Source organism: Nannospalax galili, unplaced genomic scaffold, assembly GCF_000622305.1.
Source record: "Nannospalax galili isolate Female #2095 unplaced genomic scaffold, S.galili_v1.0 scaffold979, whole genome shotgun sequence".
Taxonomy (NCBI): Eukaryota; Metazoa; Chordata; class Mammalia; order Rodentia; family Spalacidae; genus Nannospalax; species Nannospalax galili.
Window position 1 is genome coordinate 1,267,131 of NW_008343671.1, and position 24,494 is coordinate 1,291,624.

General features: G+C 43.0%; 1 protein-coding gene and 1 non-coding gene across 2 annotated transcripts in view; one reads left to right on the forward strand and one right to left on the reverse strand.

Annotated features, from left to right (window-relative positions):
- The window catches only part of Scn8a (sodium voltage-gated channel alpha subunit 8), a 196,068-nt gene that overhangs the window by 130,867 nt on the left and 40,707 nt on the right, over nucleotides 1–24,494 (reverse strand). The gene's annotated exons all lie outside the window — the stretch shown is intronic.
- Nucleotides 9,820–9,887, forward strand: LOC115071526. The gene has a single exon (XR_003850604.1). It is a non-coding gene; the product is annotated as a small nucleolar RNA SNORD2 (small nucleolar RNA).

The window sequence follows — 24,494 nt, forward strand, 5'->3', positions numbered from 1 at the left end:
GTGCGCCACCACGCCCAGCCCAGCACTGCAATTTATAGTAGACAATAGTCTTGAATCTGAGATTAGATGTGTCAGGCATGGCTCATTGGTATCACATGGCACAATGGCACATGCAGTGCAGTATGTTTAGAACCAAGGCTGTGGTGACGTCACACAATGCAGCACAGGCGAGTACTGCCAGGAACCCCTTGGATTCATTATGTGTTTGATTTTGAATTAAATTTGGTTGTATATTCATAAATCTTTTATTGTTGCCAATTTTTTCACAACCTCCACATTCAATCATACAACCCCATGTGAGGTTGTGACCTACAGTTTCTGAACCTTTGATTTATATTACATTTTAGGTTCCAGTAATAATGTATAGGATAAGAAAGGGAACATGTAAGAAAAGAAAGGAAAAGGGAAGGAGCAGATCAGAGCGAGGAAGGCCAGACAAAAACTTGTGCGGCAGTTCAGCTGCAGGCAGTGACAGCCTGGACCAGGTAGCAGCGGTCAATGTCTCACTGAGCAGTCCAGCTGACTAGGAGGAGAGGACAGGCAGGAAGAAAAACAAAGGAAATGCCCTAATTTCTGTCATGCGGAAATGGGCAGAAGGTAGTGAAACTCAATGTGACAGAAAATAAGTGTGATGTACAGTTCTGGGGTTAAGATGATTTCACCTTTGAAAAGGCCAAGTCTGAGGTGTTTCGGTGCATCCAAATGGGGGCACCAGGTGAGCAGTGGGCTGTGTAGTTCTGAAACTCAAAAGAGAGGTTTAATGAAAACCCAAAGAGAAGCAGCCTGCTGCAAAACTAAGCTAAACTTGGGCCCGAAAGACAGCTCTGTGCACGTTGTTATAAACTCATTTGGAATTAGCCAGAGGAGCAGCTCTGCACTGGGAGGAAGGTGGGTGGCTCTTAGCACAGGAGAAAGAAACGCAGCCAGCTGGATGGTTTGCACAGTCCCCACTCCTGGACCCTCCTTCCTTCAGTGACAACTAGATGCTAGCATGCCAATTTTCTTTCTGTCTTAGAGATTTCATTTTAGGAAACCTTTAACAGTTCTAGAAATTGAAATGAAACAATTCTGTCAGACCTTAATTTTAATTATTTGACACATAAAAAATTATAATCTTAAGCTTCTCTTGATAATTGCAAGATCTGGTCACTCTCCTACTAGGTTTGTGGTGCCTCTTCACCAAGAATACCCCCAAATACAGCCAGTAAGGCCACTACTGAAGTTTGTCTCCTAAGTCTTGCACCCAACATATATTCCCAAAGTTCATCAGTTTGTCTCTGATTCTCAATAACTGTTATCTTCTAATGTTTTTAAAAAATTATCAGGCCAGCCTGGTCTCCATAGTTAATTCAGGCCAGCTGTGGCTACAGGGAGACCCTGTCTCAAAAAATGCCAAAACAAAACAAAATTTTAAAAAACACTGAGTTATGAGTGTTTTGCCTGCATGTATGTAAGTGCACCTGTTTTGTACACAAATGGCAGAGGCTAGAGAAGGGCACTGGATACCCTAAAACTAGAGTTAGCCACATGTGGGTGCTGGGTACTGAACCCAGGTCCTCTGAAAGAGCAGTCAGTGGTCTTAACTGCTGAACCACCTCTCCAGTCCCTTTCTAATCTTTTAAAGATAGTTACTCTGGGTTAATTTAAAATATACATCTTCCAGAAGAAACCCTCAGAGGGGTCTGTTTATAGAAATCTTTGAAAATGCTCTAATACAGCTGTAACTGTAAAATCCATGATCTATAATTCTTTCAGGATTGGGAAGATGCCTTGGTAAAGTGCTGACCACACAACTATAAGGCCCTGAGTTTGATCCCTAACACCTATATTAATGCCTGTGGAAGCCAGGTCTGTAATACCAGCACTGGGGAGGCAGGGACTGGCAAATCCTTGGCCACACAACCTAGCCAATTGGTGAGCTCCAGGTTCAGTGAGAAAGCCTGTCTCAAAAAATAAGGTGGAGCCAGAGATGGCTGAATAAAGGTGCTTGCCACCAAGCCTGAGAGTTTAAGTTGGACCCCCAGCACCAGATGGTGGAAGGCTAGAACTGACATCAACAGTTATAATCTGACCTCCACACATACATGAGGGCACACACACATCCACATACAGAATAGATACCTTTCTTAATTAAAAAAAAAGATAACTGAGGAAGACACCCAGTGTTGACCTTTGGCCTACACACACACACACACACACACACACACACACACACACACACCCTGAGGGGGGGATTAAGTAACTGGTAGCAGAACAGGCACTATGAAGCAATACCTGCTAGGTACATCTACATGTAAGCACTGTGTTGAGCTCTGTATGATCTATACCATTTATTTTGGTAAGTCTCTACAGCTGAAGCAAAACTTGAAACCTTTGGATTTTGGTCAGAAGCAATGAATCTTTAACCGAAGTCACATACTCAGAAGACTTAGATTAACTATCCAATCATAAAAGAAAGGAACAACATAAAACACTGTGTACAGATTTCCTTTCTCTCGGTTTTAACTAGAACTCTTGTTTTGGTGTGTATAGTACTTCTTCCCCCCCAAGCATCCATCATGGTGATTTTTCCTGTTCCCACTCATGACACAAGAGCGTCTCACTCTGGCTCTAGAGCCATCCCTAGAAGCCTCTTGTTAGATGAGAGATAAATTACAGCTTTCTAAACACTGTGGTCCACTCAGGAGCACAGGTATCTGCTGATTGACTTTTTTCTAGATGTTAGATCTATAGCAATGGTTCTCTAGAAAACATGGACGTACGTACTCTAGTAATAGACAACCTCTGCTGGGAGAAGAAAGGAACAAATGTGTACGAAGGAGTCTGGCTATTACCATGAGAACTGCATAAGCAACTGAAGGTGAAATCTAGTGTGTGAGCTGAGGTTGGGGGAAAAAGCAGGGCCCTCCGATCGCAGAAATGAAGCCCTCTTCTACTAGATCAATCAGGGCTCAGAAAGGTTCTTTTCTACAGGGCTTTCCAGACCTTCACTAACTAATGTTCTTTTTCTGGGACTGATGTTCACAGGAACCTGCTAGGGAGTACTGCTCTAGTCTACGAGACACCACAAATGGTTTCTTTTTTTTGTTGTTCTTTTTGAGACAGGGTTTCCCTGTAGCCCCAGCTGACCTGGATTCACTATGTAGACCAGGCTGGCCTCGAATTCACAGAGATCCACCTGCCTCTACCTCCCAGTGCTGGGATTAAAGGCGTGTGCCACCACGCCTGGCTACAAATGTTTTCTAAGAAAGGGGGTAACTTGACCAGAAGTGTGTCTTAGAAAAATGACCCTTGGGGCTAATGGACAGAAAGGGAATGAAATCGGAGGCAGTGAGAATATACAAAGACTGTGAGTGGAGATTAGGGAGAGTAGGCAGACTTTTTTCTATAAAGGTCACATGGTCCATATAGCATGTACGTGGGCCGGATGGTCTCTGCTGTGAGTACTGCACGCTGCCAGAGGACCACAAAAGCAGCCCTGGCTGAAACAGTCCGTTTATACCATGTATATTTCACCACAGTAAAAAATTATTGAACAAAGGAAACTCTTTTAATCTATAAATCAATGAGCAAGTAAAATTGTTTGTATGACTTGAATCAAGGAGACAGAAGGAAAACATGAGAAAGACGTAGAGGCGACAGCTGCATTCTACAGTGCCAGGGTTACGGTCATGTGCCGTTGCCTTCTTCATACATGGAGTCTGAATTCGGACTCTCATGTTTACACAGCAGACCTGACCAACTCAGCCATCTCCCCGGTCCCTGCACTTAACATTTATAAAATAAAAATAGCCAGGTGCAGTGGCATGTGCCTTTAATTCCAGTACTCAGGAGGCAGAAGCAGACAGATTTGAGTTTGAGGTCAACATGGTCTATATAGTGAGTTCCAGGCTGTCTAAGGCTATAGGGAGACCCTGTCTCAAACAAATAAAAAATAAAATAAAATTTCTTTAAATAACTGCATAAATCCCACTGAACAAATTCATTTTGGGAATATTGTGCATGTGTGTGTGTGAGCTGGGGCCCAAACCAGGGCCTTGCACACGCTAATCACTGCTCTACTACTGAACCACAGCCACAGCCAACCCTTGACAGCCACCCCTTGGTCTTCTTGTTCTTTCTTCTCTTCCTTCCTTTCCTTCTCTTCCGAGTGAGTGTGTATATGTGTGTCTGTCATGCGTGTGCACACCATGGCATACATGTGGCGGCCAGAATACAACTTTGTACAGTCAGTTCTTCCCTTCCACATTAAAAAAAAATGTATTTATTATTTTTATGTGTGTGAATGTACTGCCTGCATATAAGAGCACCTGTGTCATGCAGTGCCCACGGAGGTCAGAAGAAGGTATCGGATCCCCCGGAACTGGAGTAATAGATGGTTGTTAGCTGCCACGTGCTGGTGCTGGGAACTGAACCTGGGTTCTCTGCAAGAGCGATCAGTGGTCTTAACTGCTGAACCATTTCTCCAGCCCCACTGTTTTTCTTTTAAATTTAAGATGTCAGATCAAGACATCTGGCACAATTCTAGGCCATGACTGAGAAACCAATATTGTTAATGTCAACTCACTAACTCAAACCTTGAAGGACTTTTTGTTCATTTGTTGATTTATTTTTTTATTTATTTTTATTTTTTTTGTTTTTGAGACAGGGTCTTACTATGTATGTATGTAACCCAGGCTGGCTTTGAATTAGAGAGCTTCCGGCCTTAGCCACCTAAATGCTGAGGAGGCATATTAGAGTTATGGGTGTGTGCTACCACACCCAGCTCTAAACCATAGTATCTGTAAGAGGAAGGACGGTGAAATAATTTATCAGCTGGCTCTGCAATTTACTAGCTAGATGACCCTGGGGAAATTACATAAAATTATGGAGTCCTAGGGTTAAATGAGATGGGAGTATGAAGTATTACTACTTCCAACAGTAATAACATGGAATAGTAAGTACATCCATGCTATCCATACCTCTAAGAGTTTTAATTATCTGTGTTTGTATGTGAGTGTGTGCCTGCACATGTGTGTACAGAGGTCAGAGGACACTGTCCTTCTCTATCATGCTGTCTTATTGCCTCTAGACAGGGTCCATGGCTGGTGGCCACCTTGTGATGTAGGTGCTAGGATCTGAAAGCAGGCCTCGCGCTTGCCAGCGCCCTCACGCACTGAGCCATCTGTCTAGCCCCTTTCTGCATTTCTTTCTATCCTCCCAACTATCACCCAAGGTGGTTATTGTTATTATCATATATTACAGATGAGAAAAACTGAAGCCCAAGGAGGCTAAGTAATTTGTTCAAAGTCATAGAATAGGATCTAAACCCAAGCTTCTGGTTCTGGGATCTGTGTTTTTAACTCCTTTACTATACTGCTTATTATAAGCATTCCTTTCCCTTCCAGTTCTGAGTCCACAAAACTAAACTGTGTCCTAGTCTCTGACAGACTAAGCAGAGTCATCTTTTGAGAGAGGACTACCAAGGTGCACAGTCTTAAGTCAGAAGGAGTGATGTCTTAGCCTAAAATCAACCATAGAAGAAGGGTGTGGTGGCACATACCTTTAATCCCATCACTCAGGAGGCAGAAGCAGGCAGATCTCTGTGAGTTCAAGGCTAGTCTGGTCTACATAGTGAGTTACAGGTCAGCTGGAGCGACAGGGAGACCATCACTCAAAAAAACAAAAAGACCAAAAACAAAACAAAAAATTATGGTGAACAAAGGGAAGAAGTGAATACATGGGGGTAAAGCAAAGTCCAGGCCCATCCGGCTGGCCCTCACCAGAACAAGGACCAAGAATTCATTCCTTCAACAAGCAGTTCTTAGTGTCCACAAGGCACCAGCAATGGAAAACTTAGAATTCAGAAACTGCGATCAGAGCACATTTTTCTAAACCATTACCTGTCAGCCATGCGGTGACAGAGATTTCGGCACTGGTTGGGTAGAAACTTGGATTCAAATTGCAAAGACTTGTGGTTTGCAGTCAGTGGTCTTTTCATGTGAAATCTTGCATAAAATGTCAAGATATAAAACAGACAAGAGCATTTCTGCTCTGGCTGAAGCAGAGCCTGAGCCCAACATCTATCCTACTCCTTCCAAGGCCCTGAAAACATTCCTGCAGCATACCAAGAATACATATACGAAATGGTTCAAAAGCTGGGCCTCTCAACTCCAGAATTCAATGGGAAATGCTTCCATGGCTAATGACTGCCAAGATTCTCTTGAAACAGACTCGCAAAAACACATGCAATGCTGGTTTAGTACCTATAAAGATGATAATATGTACCACCAGGCACTTTAGAAACACTGCTGGCAATCTTTACAACAACCTAACTCAGTGGGTCCTGGCAGCATCATTGTAGAAGAAGGGAAAGAAAAATTATCAATTCCCACGGTAGCAGCAACAGCCTCTCTCCAAAGCCCGCATGCTTTCCCGGCACCACGATGGCTCTGATGATGGCTAAAGTCAAGAGCTTGTCTACTCCAGAGGAGCTCTAGAAACAGGACCAAGACTTTGAATGAGCACAGAACTAAGAATCATTCACACAACTTTGCTACTTAAGTTGCAGGCAAGTTGTTTACTGTCAGAAAAAGACGCACAAAGACTGGGTCCAAACCACAGGCATTAAAGCAGCACTGAGCTCCAAGTCAACGTCAGCAAGGCCACCAAGGCTTCGGGGTGGCTAGGAGGTCTAGATTCAGACCCAGGAAGACCACCTTGGGCTCGGATGGTTTATGCTCAATTAATGGCAAGACTGTGGGCAGATTCACAAGTCCTGACTAGAGGGTGGTACACTGCTCAAGCTCAGAAGCCTTACCCATACTTCTGAGGTCATACAGGGAAGTTTGCACAGGTCACTGGTGTGGCTGCTGTGGCACTCAAGGTAGAGGAGAGGTAAAAGTAACAAGGAGCCTTAACCAGGGGTGTAATATAAACCTCCTCACAGAATTACTGTGAGAAGCCAATGACCGATGTCTGTCAGGAGCTATGTGAAGCGTCACACAAATATAACTATAAAGATTCACCGTATCCTCCTGGCTCTGCTCTGCTAGGCAATTACAGTAGCAAGCCATCCAGTGCAGTCAGCCACAATTAAAACCAGGGTAGATCGTTCCTGAACAAGAGTTTGGTCTTGCTAGCATCTCAGAATTGAGCTGACAGAGTGACAAACTCCCGACAGCTGCTGGGGCTACAAATTAATGCACCCTCATATTTGCACAGGGCTTTAACATTTACAGAGCATTTCCTATCCTTTACTCATCTCATCCTCACTTAAGAGTTTAAAGTAGCAAATATTACTAGATCCAAACTTCACAGAAAGGTGCTTGGGGTTCAGAAGAACTGAACTGACTTGCCTTATACCAAACAGCTAGAGACAAAGGGGGAGAGCATTAAGTGGCTTGTCCATTTTCTGAGGATTAGAGATTAACTAAAAGTAACACAGGCAGGAAGTGGAAGACTCTTTAAACAATGATAATGATAGTGACGATCAAGAGTCCAGGAAGGAAAAATCTGGAATGCTGATACTGGAGAGCACAGCCCAGAGGCTGGCCGAAAGGTGATCACTGAAGAAAACAAAGTGGAAAATTGTTCTTGATTGGGATGGTGCCGTAACTACTGATGGCCACTTTACAGATGATAACTGAATCCAACTAACCCTGAGAGGGCGCAACCCCTGAGAAGCTGGGAGCAGTACGGTAATCACTACTGGTGGATGCAACTGAAAACGGTATCAAATTCAGACTCGATGTCATCATCCCCTCTGCTCAAAAGCTTCGGACTCTTACTGCTTAATAAAGTCTCAAACCCCGGAACAAGTACTCGGGGGCCCTTTCCAGCCTATTAACAGACACGCTCTGCTTGTGTCTTATGCTTCACAAAACCATTCCCACACCTACTGTACTTTTCCACACCTACACTTCGGCTGTGCCATTTCTTTAGCCTGTAACACTTTTGTCGATCCTTGGTTGGGATAAGTGTTCCCATTTTCCCTAGTTGAAAACAAGTTCTCTCTCTCAATATTTTACATCAGGGGAGTAGAGAGATGGCTCAGCAGTTAAAAGCACTGCTTGCAGAGGACCCAAGGTTGGTTCCCAGCACCACATGGAAGCTAACAACTGTCCGTAACTCCAGTTCCAGGGGATCCAATACCCTCTTCTGACCTCCACAGGCACTGAATGATATGGGTGAACTTACAGGCTGACAAAACACTCATAAACATAAAATAAATAAATATTTAAAATGTTATATAGCTTTTAAAGTGACTTAAGAGTTTTATGTTTGTGTTCATCACTTTTTCCTATCTGAACCTAAGTACTGAAGGACAGTAATTCTATTCATCACTGCATCCTCCACAGTACAGTGCCTTCCCTTGCATCATGCTTTGCTCAAGAGTATGGCAGACTAATGGATAACTGTTTGTGACATAAGTGAAAGAACCATACCCAGCTATTGAGACAATGGCCATACTGGGCAGCAAAATGATTCCACTGTCTGTTAAATAATACACCCAATAATTTTGTGATCATCCACATCCAAGAGAATAAGAGCTCACTAAGCAGACATGTTTCTTTTCTCCACCTTTCCATACAGCTACAGTCTAAGATCTCTATGATGAAAGTTGATGACTTGGGAGTACAAGATCTGTCGTTAGTACACTGGAGCAGCCCTCTTTGGGCTGAAGCTTCCATCCTTCATCAGATTGTGAGATGGAAGACGGTAGCAGCTGAGCTGAGTCTACAAGCTAACGTCCTCCTAATATGAACAGGTGTATGATTATTGGGAGCTGAGGCATTCTATAAAAAACTGGGCTATTGGGGCTGAAGAGATGGCTCAGCAGTTAACACTGGTTGTTCTTGCAGAAGACCAGGTTTGAATCCCAGCACCCACATAGCAGCTAACGACTGTCTGTAACTCCAGTCCCACAGGATCCGACAGCCTCTTCTGACCTCTGTGGGCACTGCATGACATGGCTGCACTTACCTACATGCAGGCAATACATGCATACACATAAAATAAAAGTTAAAAAAACTGGGTTATTAAAACAAATACCCAGGGAGAGTGTTTACTTGTGAGAAAAGTTAGTGACTAGAGAGGATAAGCTTCTGGATTGCTGTTCACTGAATATTAAGAAATCAAGGCTGGGGAGATGGCTCAATTCTATCCTCCAGTCCCATGAAAAAGCCAGACACTACTATAGCCAGGTGTGGTGGCACACGCCTTTAATTCCAGCACTCAGGAGGCAGAGGCAGGTGGATCTGTGTGAGTTCAAAGCCAGCCTGGTCTACATAGCGAATTCCAGGCCAGCTGGGGCTACAGGGAGACCCTATCACAAATAGATCAAACAACAACAACAAAAACAGACACTATAGTGCTGGGGAAGAGAAAACAGGGGGATCCCCAGGACTTGGTGGCCAGACAATCTAGCCAAGTAAGTAAAGTGAGAGCTTTACTTCAATGAGAGACCCTGTCTCAAAAAATAAGGTGAAAGTTGGGTGTGGTGGCGCACGCCTATAGTCCCAGCACTTGGGAGGCAAAGGCAGGCGGATCTCTGTGAGTTCAAGGCCAGCCTGTTTTACATAGTGAGTTCCAGGACAGCTGGGGCTTCAAGGAGACCCTGTTTAAAAAAAAAAAAAAAAAAAAGGTGAAGAGCAGTTGAAGACACCTGATGTGGATCCTTGGTCCCTACATGCACACACATGTACCACACACACAGGGGCATGTACATACATACACATAAGCACACTGATAGAAATCAGGGGCTGGGGCTGGTGGCAGAGCCCAAGCTTAACATATAAGAAGCACTGGGTTTAATTCTCAGCATCAAGAAAGAAAACAATATGAAATGATGGCAATCATCTTTCGGGACTGACCTGAAGTAAAGAGAACACACTTGCTGATCAAAAAAAAAGAAAAAGAAAGAAGACAATAGAGAAGGGAAAGGAGAAAGGGAAGGAGGGGGGTGTGGAGGGAAGAGGGAGGGAGGGAGGGAGGGGAAAGGGAAAGGTGGAAGGGAAAGGAAGAAAAGGAATGAATCACACTATGTAAACCAAGATTTAAAAAAGTAACACTGAACATCGGATAAGACAGAAAACCATCGCTGACTTTTAAGATCATCTCAGTCTTGGTGAGTCTTTTTCGTTTCCCATTTCCTCATTCATCATTTCTAGTAAGGCACTGGCATTCAAAGCTAAGCTTTTCATTTCTCCATTTAAGAGTTTCAAAGAGAATTACTCACATCTTATTTATTACTCAACTTAATTATCTTACTTGTATGAATGAGGGGAAAACCTACTTTAATGATTCCCATCAAATGACTCAGTTTCCAGAATGTCCCCTTCAGTTGTGACCTTTTCATTTATTTATTCGTTCATTCAAGAATCATTTATTAGTGCCTTCTATGTGCACTTAGACATGCTGCTAAGTACTGAGGACTGATTCAATGGTATACATAACATCTACAGACATGTGTATGGACTCTGAATTCCAGTAAAGATAGATGGATTTCCAACCAATCACAATGTAGAGAGAAAACAGCAGTAATTCTCAGTCTCTGGAGAAGCTGGAACAACCTGCAAGAGCCACCACACTCTCCCAAAACTGTACAAATACAAAACATTGATCCTATCTGGACACTTGCACATTTGCATTAACTTGATGTCTTTTCACATGGTGGTAGCTCACTTGCTTGACTCCACCATAATTTATCAACTCTCCTGATAAACTTCTTTCTGTTTCCAACAATTGTGACCTATTATCAACAGTGCTACAATACATCCTTGCCCAGATTGCCATGTGCCCACCTGAGGAAGTTTCCTTTGAGTAGCAATCTAGGAGTATAAGTTCTGGGTTCTAAACTATAATTAAGCATCTTTGGAGGTTTGGTGTATTATCATTGTTTTTTCTTTTTTTTTTTTTTTTTTTTTTTTTTTTTTTTTTTTTTCTTTTTTGCTGTTTGCTTGCTTGGTTTGGGGTTTTAATAGTTTTGTCTTGTTTTGAGACAAGGTCTCCTTATATAGCTTAGGCTGGTCTTGAACTCTCCAACCTTCTGCATGCTTCAGCCTCTCCAAATGCTGGGGCTACAGGTGTGATCTAGTCACCATGGTCTACCTCTTTAATTTCTACACTTGACTTTCAAAGATTTCTTGGATCTTACACATTTTTTTTTTTTAAAAAAAAGAAACTGAATAGTTCTAAATACAATTAAACAGGCTTACCTTCTCCTAAAATATTCATTCTCTAGTCTGAACCAGGGCACCGTAATTAAGTAAAATGCAAATGACTGAATCTAAAACGCTAAGAAACAACAGCAATCAGGATATCCATGGAGAATCTATACGAAGTTGTACAGGCTGACAATGATTCCTGGCTTGACCGAACTTTAAACTTCTGAATTTTCTGCTAAGTTCATCTTTGCACTTCCCTGTAAAACCAATTTCAGCAAAAGAGCGCTGCTCAGTCTGTTTTAGGACTCCTTGTCCTCACTGACCATCTTTGATGTGAACAGGTTCCTCAGCCTCCACCATCTACCAGGTGATACATTGGTCAGCAGAATCTTGATAGGTCTCTTAGCCATAATCCCTTATTACTCCTGTTATATCACCTAGTAACTTTCTATCTACTGCCCCCGTACCACTCCTTGGCTATAAATCTCTACTTATCTATACTATATTTAGAATTGAGCCCAACCCCTTCCCCACTGCAAGACACCATTGCAGTGGGCCAAGGACCACTTTAGGCAGTGGTCCTCTGCCTACAGCGCACGCCTTTAATCCCAGCACTGGCAGGTGGATCTCTATGAGTTCAAGGCCAGCGTGGTCTACATAGTGAGTTCCAAGTCAGTTGGGGCTAAGGAAAATCCTGTCTCAAAAAGACCAAAAAAAAAAAGAAAAGAAAAAAAGAGATACCAAGGACTGGGGTAGTAGTTCAGTTGATAAACTACCCCAAATCTCCAGAATCCATATTAAAAAACAAAACAAGTAAGCGGCATGCACCACACCAGTGTTGAGATGATGGAGACAGGTAGATTCCTGGGGCTTGCTGGCAGCTAGCCTACCTAAGCTGGCTAAGGCTAATAAGAGATCCTGTCTCAAAACAAAACAACCCATGAAGGATGGTGACTGAGGGATAACACTCAAGGTGTCCTCTGGACTCCACCAGCACACACACACACACACACACACACACACACACACACACTACACACAGGCACACAAACAAACATGCACATACACAAAGAAGTTTCATAAGAGTTTTTTAAGTGACATGCTCAAACAGTAATTACCACTGACAATATTGGGATTAATGTATTACAGAGGTGGGAGGAGGCATCAAAACAGTTTACACAGCAGGACCTTCTGCAGACCACATGCAGTAGGAGAGGCAGGAGAAAAAGACAAAGACTGAGCTACGAAAGAAATGGTGGCAGGAATTTTGCAAGGCATATTGGTGAAAACAATCCTTCTTAGCCAAATGGCTGAAATCTGAACTTCAAGCTTTAAAAGAAAAAAAAGAGGAGCTGGGCATGGTGGCACACACCTTTAATCCCAGCACTCGGGAGGCGGAGGCAGGCGGATCTCTGAGTTCAAGGCCAGCCTGGTCTACATAGTGAGTTCCAGGCTAGCTGGGGCTATAGAGAGACCCTGTCTCAAAAAGACCAAAAAAACAAAACAAAACAAAAAACAATAACAAAAAACCAACCAAACAAACAAACAAACAAAAAAAACCCAGGAGGAAAGAACCGATTTTCTTAAAATGGTCATTCCAGTATAAAATAATCAGGGATGTAAGTCAAAATAACACAGGGGCTAGAGAAATGGCTCAGCGGTTAAGACCACTGGCTGTTCCTGCAGAGGACCCACATGACAGCTAACAACTCTCTGTAACTCCAGTTCCAGGGGATCTGACACCCTCTTCTGACCTCCATAGGCATTGCATGATCAGGATACATCTATACACATGCAGCCAATACACTCACACACATAAAATAAAAATATTAAAAAAGAAATAACACGGAACCTTAAAAATGATGGATGAGAATACAAGTAGAGATTATTTTTCTCAGGCCCTCCCTTCAAAGTGGAGTATTTCTAATCACTCCATGTGTGACTATATGTGTAGATTTGTGTGTGTGCACATACACTCAAACACACACAATGTAAGTAGACATGCATCAGGCTAAGGCCCTGGGACTCAGATCCACCACTTCCTGGGCAGCCCAGTCCCCCAGCACTCTCCTCCGCAGCCTGGAGAACAGTGCTATCAGCTTTCTAGATAGATGATGGGTGCAATGTGTAACACAGAGCTTTGCAAATATTTCCACACATATTTGATCTTTGAAATAATGCAGGGCAGTGGGTGTTATTTACTGTGCAGATGAGAAACATAAAGCTCAGAGAGGTACAACAATTTGTCACTATAGGGGCAGGAAGGATGGCTGTGAGCACTTGAGGAAACAGAACAGCAAGTTTAAGATGGAAGGTGACCTCCTACAGGGAAGCCAAGCTCTCAGCACTGGTCTTTGCATAAAAAAGGCTTGTTCAAAAGGCTAGGTGTTGTGGGGAGGAGTTCAAGTGTACCTATAATTGTTTATTCCTCAAAGGAGGAAGTCAATCAATTATTCTCTATGCTTAAAATACTTTGTGCTGGTTAGCTTTTGTCAACTTGACACAAACCACAGACACCTGGAAAGAGAGAACTGCAACTGAGAAATTCCCTGTCAGACTGGCCTGTGGGAACGTCTGTGGGGTACTTTCTGGATTGCTAACTAATGTAGGAGTCCAGCCCACCATGAGCAGTACCATCCCTAGGCAGGTGGGCCCGGGCTATATAAGTTAGCTGAGAGAAAACATATGACATTTGTCTTTCTGGGTCTGGGTTATCTCACTCAAGATGATTATTTCCAGCTCTACCCATTTACCTGAAAATTTCATAATTTTTTAAAATTTAATTGAGCTTTTGTGATTTTCATGCAATAAAATTTGATGGTATTCAAATCCCTTCCCTATCCTCAATTTACTGCCCTCCACCTAACTTAATGTATTCTATTTTATGTTTGTGTGTGTGTGTGTGTGTGTGTGTGTGTGTTAAGCCCTATAGAGTCTAATTGTGTCTTCCAAATGTCCTTCAGTATGGGACCATCCACTGGAGCCTGGTTAACCTACCAAGAGTCCCATCCTTGAAAGAGACTGTCTCTCCCCCCAGTAGGCCAAAAGTTCCTTAAGTTGAGTTGGGGTTTCTTACCACTTCTCCGTCTCCATGCTGGGGTCTGGTTTGAGCATGGAACTTGTGCATGCTGTCAGTGCTGCTGTCAATTCATATGAGAAACAGACCAGCTGTCTGGAAAACTATTTCCTTGGCTATCTATCTAGCCACTTCTCCTCCCTCTTCCACAATAATCACTGAGCCTTGGGAGGAAAAGTTTGATATATCCCTGAATAGAAATTCAGGGACAAGCACTCTGCAGCTTCTTGTTTCCTGCACATTGACCAGTTGTAGGTTTCTGCATTAATCACCATCTGCTGCATAAGAAAACTTCTTTGGTGAGAGTTGAGAGATACATCAATCTATGGATATAACAAGTCATTAGGAGTCAGTTTAATACTATAACTATATAGTAGAAACTAGTATTAGGCTTTTCACTATGCCCTGTGATCTGTCTAACCTCAGGTTCCTAAGCCTAATATCAGTATCAGGTTTAGACTATATCCTATGAAGTAGACCTTAAAACTAATTAGCATGTGGTTGGTTACTCCCATAGTTTTCATGCCACTATTGTACTGGTGGGCATATCTTCCAGTCAGTTGTTCATAGGATTCACAGCTGAATCAGGTTGATGATTATTTTTCTCCTTCCAGTAGAATGCACAGCACCTTCCAGCCCCATGAAAACTATCCAGTAGAGGTGAGGCGCTGAAGTCAGCACTGGTTTGATTTCTTCTTGTTTGTTCTACAGCTTATATATGTAGTGTTTTCAGCAATATGGTCCTACCATCAAGTTCTGGTGGGTAACAAAGAGCAGAGGCAATGGCCAGTATTGTTTGAGAGTCTATGGAAGCCCTGGTCAACAGCTTCTAGAGAGGGAGTCCATTCCTGGCACTGAGGTTTTATTTTGTTAGCCTATGTTGTCTAGAAGAGGCAAGTCCCCCTGTTACACAGTAGCTCCTTTTAATCTCTTTTTATAAGTATGTACACACTTTAAGAAGCTTCTGTAGTGGCAGGTTTCCATATGGCTCTTTCTAAAGGCCTTTAGTGTTGGCTATTCCATACTTCCTCCTCTGTCTTGTCCTCCCATTCCTCACCCCATTTAACCCTTCCTAATCTTCCACCTGCATATCACTGCACTTTACCAGCCCTTCCAGAACACTCCTCCCCCCGCTCTCCATGGCTGTTTATGTTTCATGACTTCTGTGGCTATTCAAATCAAAACATGTATTATCTAGGATTTCAAAACTCACATGCAACTGTGAGAAAGAACATGTGGCATATGTTTCTGAGTCTGGGTTACCTCACACAGGATGATTCTTTCCAGTTCCAGATCCATTTAACTGCTAATTTCATAATTTCATTTTTTAAGAGCTGAACAATACTCCATTGTGCATATGCACCACACCGTCATTGCCCATTTATCAGTTGATGGACATCTAGGTTGTTTCCAATTTCTGGCTATTATGAAAAGGACAGCAATGAACATGGATGAGCAGCCATTTCCGTAGTAGAATACAGAGTCTTTGGGGTAAATGCCCAAGAGTGGTATGGCTGGATCAGATGGTAGATCAACTTCAAACTTTTGAGGACTCTCCACACTGATTTCAATAGTGGCTACACCAGTCTACACTGCCAGCAGAGCTTCCTAACAGCAGAATAATATTCCACTGTGCAATGTACCACTATTCCATTATGCATGTAACAGCTGATGGGCATCTAGGTTGCTTCCATTTCCTGGCTATTGTGAATAGGGCAGCAATGAACATGGATGAACAGGCATCTCTGTAGTAGGATATAGAGCCCTTTGGATTTAAACCCAAGTGCCATGGCTGGATCATGTGGCAGACCTATCTCTAGCTTTTTGAGGACTCTTCACACTGATTTTCATAGTGACTGCACCAGTTTGCACTCCTAACAATAGTGTTCCCTTTTCTCCACATCCATGCCAACATGTATATTTTATTATTATTACTATCATCATCATCATCATCTTAGCCATTCTGACTGGGGTAAGATGAAATCTCAAAGGAGTTTTGAGTTGATTTGTATTTCTCTGGTGGCTAAGGATGTTGAACATTTTTAAACTACTTCTCGGCCATCTGCATTTCATCTTTTCAGAACTCCTTGTTTAGTTTCATGGCCTGTTTTTTAATTGGATTGTTTGCTTTCCTCATGGTTAGTTTTCTTGAGTTCTTTGTATATTCTAGATGCCAACCCTCTTTCGGATGTATAGCTAGTCAAGATTTTTTTCCCCATTCTGTAGGTTGGCTCTTCATTCCAACCCTTTGCTGTACAGATGATTTTTACTTTCATGAGGTCCCATTTGTCAGTTGTTGGTCTTAATGCCTTTGCTATCGGGGTCCTGTTCAGAAAGTCCTTCCCTGTGCCTGTAAGTTCCAGTGTAACCCCTACTTTCTCCTCTAGTAAATTCAGGTTATTAGGTTTATGTTGCAATCCTTGAACTATCTGGAGTTGGGCTTTATTCAGTGTGAGAGCTATGGATCTAGTTTCATTCTTCTACATGTAGCTACCCAGTTTAACCAGCAATTTGCTGAAGATGCTGTCTTTTGCCAATGTTTATCTTTGATTGCTTTGTCGAAAATCAGGTGGCTACAGATGCAGGGACTTATTTACAGGTTCTCAATTCTATTCCATTGATCAATGTGTCTGTTTTTATGCCAATACCATGCTGTTTTTATTTCTATAGCTCTGTAGTGTAACTTAAAATCAGGGATGGTGAAACCCTCCTGATTAGTAGTTCTTTTATTGTTCAGGATTGTTGAATCTTTAGGTAAGTGTGCTTCATTTGGAAAACCCATGGAGGACAAGAGGCTAGTAAGGGGCCATGGAGGGGGCAATGGAGGGGAAACAGAATGTAGTGATATATAAATGGGGGAAGGGGAATAATGGAACAGGAATGGAGACAGGAGGGCAGGATAGAGAAGGGAGTACAGGGAAGAATAACAAACACTAAAGACCTTTTGAAAAAGTCATATGGAAACATACTACTGTAAAATTTCCTAAAAAATATATACATTAAAAATAGTTTAAATGGGGTTACCCTATAATAGGGGGCCAATGCCCTACTAGATACCACAGGGTAGCAAACAAAAAGCCCAGTATCAGGAATGGGTTACTTCTTTTTGGAATTGTTGCCCATGGGGTCCCACAGACCTCCAAGCACTGCCAGAACTTGATGTAAGACCCTATTGCTAAAGACACAAGATACTTGATTCATAGAACATGAAGAAATCAAACTGGTACTGGCCTCGAAGTTTCATCCTTACTGGTTAGCTTTCACAGGGCTGGAAAGTGCTATCAGAAAAGTAACCATCAACCCTACCCAGCTATGAATCCTGTGAGCTACATTAACAACTGACCTGGCAAGATATGCCCAAAGGTTCGACAGTGCTATGAACGTTATAGAAGTAACCAAACACTTTCTGATTGGATTTGAAGCCTGTTCCATGAGATGCTCCATGAGAACCTATACCCGGCACAGTTACCAGGGCCAAGAACCTATGGCTAAATAGGTCATAACCCGAGGGGAGAGCCTACTATTATTTTGCTAAATGGACATTGCTAAGCTGACTCCTAATGACTTAGCATTATGCCCCCCTAGATTAGTGCATATCTCAATGCTCATCAAAGAAGCTTTTTGCAGTAGATGGCAAATAACAGAGACCCACAACTGGTCAATGTGGTCTTATTTTCCACAACTGGAGGAGACTATGGAGTATTCAGACCTAAATGGGACATCTATGTCACACCCCTCTGAGGCTCAGGGATTGTCTCAAAAGAGGGGGAAGAAAGATTTTTAAGAGCCAGAAGTGGTGGATGAGTACAATCAAACAGTGTTTTCTAGACACAAAAAGATACATATATGAACTCATGGCAATTGTGACAACATGCATAAGAGCTGAGCAAGCTCAAGCTAGACAGAATCCCACCATGGAGGGAGAGGTGGGAATAGATTCCCACCCTACCTGAGGGGCTATTGGTAACTGACAGTGGCTAGAAGAGGGAGAGTCAGTTTTCTTTAAGGATGTGACCCCTGATAGGTTGACCATGCTCCAGGGGATGGACCCACAACCAAGAGTATTCAGGAAACAGAAATCGAACTCAATGAGCATTTTTTTTTAAAAAAAAGAGGATACCGCCGGGCGTGGTGGCGCACGCCTTTAGTCCCAGTGCTTGGGAGGCAGAGGAAGGCGGGTCTTTGTGAGTTCGAGGCCAGCCTGGTCTACATAGCAAATCCCAGGACAGCTGGCGCTACAAGGTGACCCTGTCTCAAAAAAAAAAAAAAAAAAAAAAGGAAAAAAAAGAGGCTACAAGGCTGGATGGATAGAAAAATAGGGGTGAATCTGAGAGGAGATGGGAGGGTAAGCATGATACTGTATGAAATTCTCAAAGAATATTATTTTTTAAAAAAGGAAAAAGACATGCTAAACATAAAAGAATGTTTCAGGGACCAGAAGAAGCCAAAGCCAATAAAAAGAACGCTTAGCACAGTTCTTGCTCTTACGTTTAAACAATAAAAGGAGGCCATGCTAATACAAAGGAAAAAAGAAAAAGTCGCCTGGCAAGCCAGAGGATGGCAAGTCAGTGAGGAGCACCCCTCCGAGGTCTCTGCTTCGGTTTCTGCTCCAGGGTCCTGTCTTGGCTTCCCTCAGTGATGAACTGTGAAGTGTAAGAAGAAACAAACCCTTTCCTGCCCAAGATGGTTTTGGTCAGTGTTTTATCATAGCAGAGAGGCAAACTAGAGCACATTTCACAATAAAACTGAAAGAATTCTGTGAGCAAATTCTGTCCCCACACTGAGGTTCAGATGTCAATGAGAAGAACTGTTGTGATACAAACAGGGAATCTGAGGGGCTGGATGGAAAAGATGCTGCTTATCTAGGGAATCAGGAGAGGTGGAAGGTACAATTATGTCTAACTCTGTAGACATCAGAGTCTCAGCAGCAACTGGGGCAGAGAATTAAAACTAGAGAGGAGCCAAGGAGAACCAAAGACACCAGCAGCACCTGCCGCTGGGCCATGCTCATCTCTGTAACCTAGATTATAGATCCACAACTCATTTATCTTGTGAACTGTTCTTCTGAACTATTTCATCTATGCTTTCAATTTTTTAAGTGAATGTGTGTGTTTTGTGTGTGCATATGTGTATGTATGGCAGTCAGAGATCAATTTGTGAAAGTTGGTTCTCTCCTTCCACAACATGTGGGTTCCCAGGATCAAACTCAGGTTGTCAGGCTTAGCAGCAAGCTCCCTTACTCACTGAACCATCTCACTGCCCCCCGCCCCATTTGTGCTTTTAAAAACATAAATGTATAGAAGTACATGCAGTTGAGTATTATGGGAGGGGCATTACAGGGCAAGGCCTGGTAGGTTTACCCATGGAGAGGGTCCTTCCTATTTCACCACAGCAAGTCACTTGAGCAAGCAGAGGCAATAAAGCATGGCCAACCAGGGAGATGGGATCTGGGGGCCATTTTCCTCATAATTGCTCCAGGGAAAACATTTTGAAACCTCTTCTGTTCTTACCTGTCTTGCTGGTTTACTTACTTCCCTGATCTTTGCAGATTAACATGGGGGAGGAGGGGTTGTATCTTGCTGAAGGTGGGCCAAGAATAGAACTCCAGCATCCTGTCTCTCAGCTCACTTCTGGACCATGCTACCTCAGGAAGGAACATTTGAAAATAGTAATTCTCTCCCCCTTGCCACCAAGCTGTGCGCAAGCACATGATCAATGAATGAGGCTGGCTCAGTGACTCAGCACTGGGCTGGCTCTCCCGTGAGTCAGGCCCAGAATCCTGAGCGGCTGGAAGCACACTCAATTCAAGTAAGACTTTGAAATCAGGGTCTTTCCACGAGATCCTTCGAAAGACTTCTGGGGCATTTTCTTTCTTTGAGCAAAGGTCGAGTGCCTTAGATGTGACTCGGCTGGAGCAATTATGTTATCCGTGACTGTCACGGACGGTGCTTTCTTTGTGCTCTGTGGGCTTCTGCACCTAGTGATCTGAGGATCGAGAACCAGTTGCCATACAGACAGACCACACAGACAGGATAGTCAAGTAGTTGTAACACAAGAATAAATCAACAATTTTAAGATCACCTCTGCATCTTTTCTTCCTCCTCTTTCTTTGTCTGAAGAATAACAATTGTCTAGCATGGAGAGGCATGCTGGCAAGCCCCGCCTCCCACACCTGACCCTGTCAATAGCCATTGGCTATGACCACCTGCTCCCAGCAGGGAAGAAGCCAGCCTCTGTGCAATGATCCCTGTGACAGATGGCACAGCACAGACAGAAAAGGGCCAGCCAAAAATATGCTTTCCCATAGAAGGAGGGAGCCTGGGTACTTGAGCAAGAATCAAAGGAACAAAGCCACGAAATTCACCGTTTCTGAATCTTGCCCTCAAACTATCAATGGCCTTCTGAGTGACAGATGAATCAAAATCCTGGTCTATAGGACCTCAGGACTCTGGATGTAGCAAGCTGCCATTAGCAAAATTTTAGAACAAGTTATCACAGGGAAAAGTCCGACAGGGAGATTTAGTGAAGGACATCTATAGCCATTAGAGAGAACTGGAACAAGTAAGGCACTGTCAGAATAAACTCCAGTGTCCATGATGGCCCAGCCTTGAAAACAGCACACAGTTTGGAGAACACTATTTACACAATGTCAGTCCTGGGATGAACTTAAATTGGCCGGAATTAAAAAAGAAATCTGTTAGCCCTTACCTGGGTTTGATTACCCATCAAGGGAGGGAGCAAAAGAAGAAGTAGGATAAACTGGTATGAAAAAAGGAGAAATGCCCCTTACCGGGGCCTGGCACTCTGCAAACAACTGCCATAATCCAAAGGAAAGATGCCTTATTTTCTCCACTTTTTCTATTTCCCTTTAAGTGATGGTTGTGAACATAATGAATAAACTTTAAATGAAATGGTCAGTTTTATATAAATTACACATACACACACACACACACACATAGTTTGCTGTACTTTGTGTATATGTGCATGTACTGGTGCACATGTGCGTGCAGGTGCATGTACATTTGTGTGTACATATGTGTGGAGGCCAAAGGATGACCTCAGGTATTGTTTCTCAGGAGCTACCCATTCTGCTGGGTCTCTCACTGGCCTAGAGTAGGCTAGGCTGGCCAGCCAGCAAGCCCCAGGGGTCCGTCCACCTGTGTCAGCCTCCCTAGCACTAAGATTACAAGTATATACCTCCACACCTGAGTTTTTTTATATGGTTCTGGGGGTCAAACTCAGGTCTTCAGGCACTTTATTGAGTTATCTCCAAACCCTGCAATCTTTTAAAAATTAAAAGAAAAAATAAAGGCACAGTGATGTTAAGAAACTTGATCAAGTAATACAGAATTCAAGCCATGAAGCCCTTACAACTCCCCAGAAGCCCTCCTTCCTCCTCCACCACAGGCTGGGGCACAAGGAACTGGAGAGTTTGAGGAACAGAACCTGTGGGTCCTCCCTGACTGTTGCCGAACAAGGATGATGGATCAGCCTTACCTCCTCCCTCCCTCCCTCCCTCCCTCCCTCTCTCCCTCACTCCCTCCCTCCAGGCCTCTAGCTGCCTCTGCTCAGCCTTACCTCCTCCCTCCCGTCCTCTAACTGCCTCTGCTCAGACTTGCCTCCTCTCACTGTCCTCTCAGTCTCTCCCAGAAGAAAGGTACAAGAAGCAGTCCATGTTTCAAGCTTACTAACACCACTCAAAAGATTCTGAAAACCCCGAAGCCTCAGAAAGCCTCCCTGAATTGGGAGGTAACAGAAAACCACCCCAATTATGCAGGTCCTCTACCATTCTCATTCATGAATAACATCTACGCTGCACAATGTGCCTCCAAAACAAAAGGCATGAATTTCCAGAATCCTAAGGCACCTTGCTTTCAGTGATTCCATAGCTTCTCAGGGATATCTGGTGATGTCTACAGACGTTACTGAGTGACCACAACTTGGGAAACAGTGACTTGCATCAAGTGATAGAGGCCAGAGATGCTCTTAATCATCTTAAAATACACAGCAATAAAACAACCCCTACCAGCACTGAATTACCATGTTCAAAATGGCAACAGTCCAGAGAATAAGACCTCCTGACTTCCCAACACTCACTTGATACTTGATTATGAGAGTGTCTCTTATCTGAAATACTTGGAACCAGAGTATTTCAGATTTCAGGGTTTTTCAGGCTTCAGAATGTTTCTACAGGACTCTATTGCTTAAGTATCCCTGAGCCGAAAATCTTAAATACAAAATGCTCTGGAATCAAAAGCTTTGGGAGTATCATGTTAACACTTTGGAAGCAACTGAGATTTCAGATTTATACCAGCTACAGTGGACAAATAATGGTAGCTCCCGAGACAGCCCATTTCAACTGCTTCAAATAAACAAATTCCTCAAAGTCCTTCAGAATTTTCCCCTGCAAGCTTTCACCAACAGTCATCTGCAAGTCTCTGAGGTTAAACAGTATCCCTACCAAACCCGTTCCACACCACAGATCTAAGTAATTAGGAGACAGCTATCACATCTTGCATGAACTCTAACTGCTCATTCCGACAAGTAGATATACATTTCTATATTTTAAGTCTTGAACTGAAATTCAAGAGCAGGGAACAAGTCTACCTTCTACTGCAAAGCTCACTAGCAAAAAATTCATCCAGATTAATACTTAGTATGCATGGACCCCAAAGGCCTACGTGCTGGGAGTTTGTCAGGAAGCAGCAGGACCTATAGGAGGCGGGGCCACTGGGGTATTCCCTTGGAAGGAATGAGCACAATTCTTACCCAGGATTCCAGTATCTCTGGCTTCCTACCTTAATGATAATCTCAACCTCTTGAGAACACATGCACTTTCATCATGAGGGACCTAGCTAGTGGGACCTCACCAGAACCAGTGCTATGTTTGGAGTTTTGGCCTCCTGAACTAAACAAAATACACTTCTTTTCTTTATAAGCTTCCTAACCTTATGGATTTGATTGACATGACAGAAAAAAAAGGACTAATATTCCTGCTAACCTGCTATAATTCTTGAAAAAGAAAGACTTATTTCAGGGGACAAATGCCAAATCAATTGACCACACAAACAGACCTGCTGATACTACTCAATTCTTCCTCCCACTTGAAAGACCCTATACCATCACCTACAGCAGGGCCACCATGGAGTTGCTGTCATCTCTTCTACCTATGAGGATTTCTATACAGTAAGAAGAATCCTCATTCCCTTCTGAAGGAAAGTAACCCAGACTTCAGTACAACTCCATAAAAGGCTGCTAATTTCTACCCTATTTGCTAAAATGGACTACCAAACTGCTAAAAAACAAAACCAAACAACAAAATCTCTGACACTCCACATGGATATATTAGTGGCATCTGCAACCCAAGAGATTGGCTCTACAGAGGGAAAGGGCTCTGTAAACAGGAACTCTCAACCCTGAGGGGCTCATCTACACAGCAGTGACTCATTTCTGAACACAGTTTGCAGGTCACTTGCTTGACGCTGATAAACGTAGCACAATGAAATCTGCGGTCTTCAAAGTGTGCTTTAAGCTCACCAACGCAGCCTCACTTCTGTACCTCCCATCAGTCTTCATCTTCTCGTAGCTGTTCTCATTCCCTCCAATCCCCCGCTGGCCTACAGTCATGGTCTGTCATTGTTCTATCTCCCAAACAAAACCTACAGTGCCTGATGCTTGATGGGAGTGCTCGCAAGCCTTCTATGAAGCTTTCTTATTAAATACACCACAGTGACCTCTCCTACTTGCATTCCAGTTTCCCATTTGTACAGATTTTCCCACTTGCATAGATTTTGTAAAATTAGTCCTTAAAGGTTAAACATTCAACAAATATCAATAAATCAACAAATAGTAGCTGGGCTGCCTAGAATAAACTATGCACTAAATTTTGTAGGAAATGGAAAAATACATCTACTCTAGTTTCTGCCTTTGAAATGCCAAGACTCACTCACTAAAAATAATTACTAATACCAGAGAGCATATAATTACTAAATTATAGATTGAAAATACTAGGGAAGTTCAGAAAAGAAGATCAAAGTCTCTCAGTTCTCATTTCTTGGAGTCAACGTTAGAAATAACAGGAAAAAAAAAAAAAAAAACATGTAGGCTGGAGGGATGATCAGAGGTTAAGAGCACTGGCTGCTCTTGCAGAGGACCTGTGTTTGATTCCCAGCACCCACATGGTGGCTAACAGCCATCCATAACTCCAGTTCCAGGGAATGTGACGCCCTCTTCTGACCTCCACAGGCATTGCATGACACAGGTGCACTTAC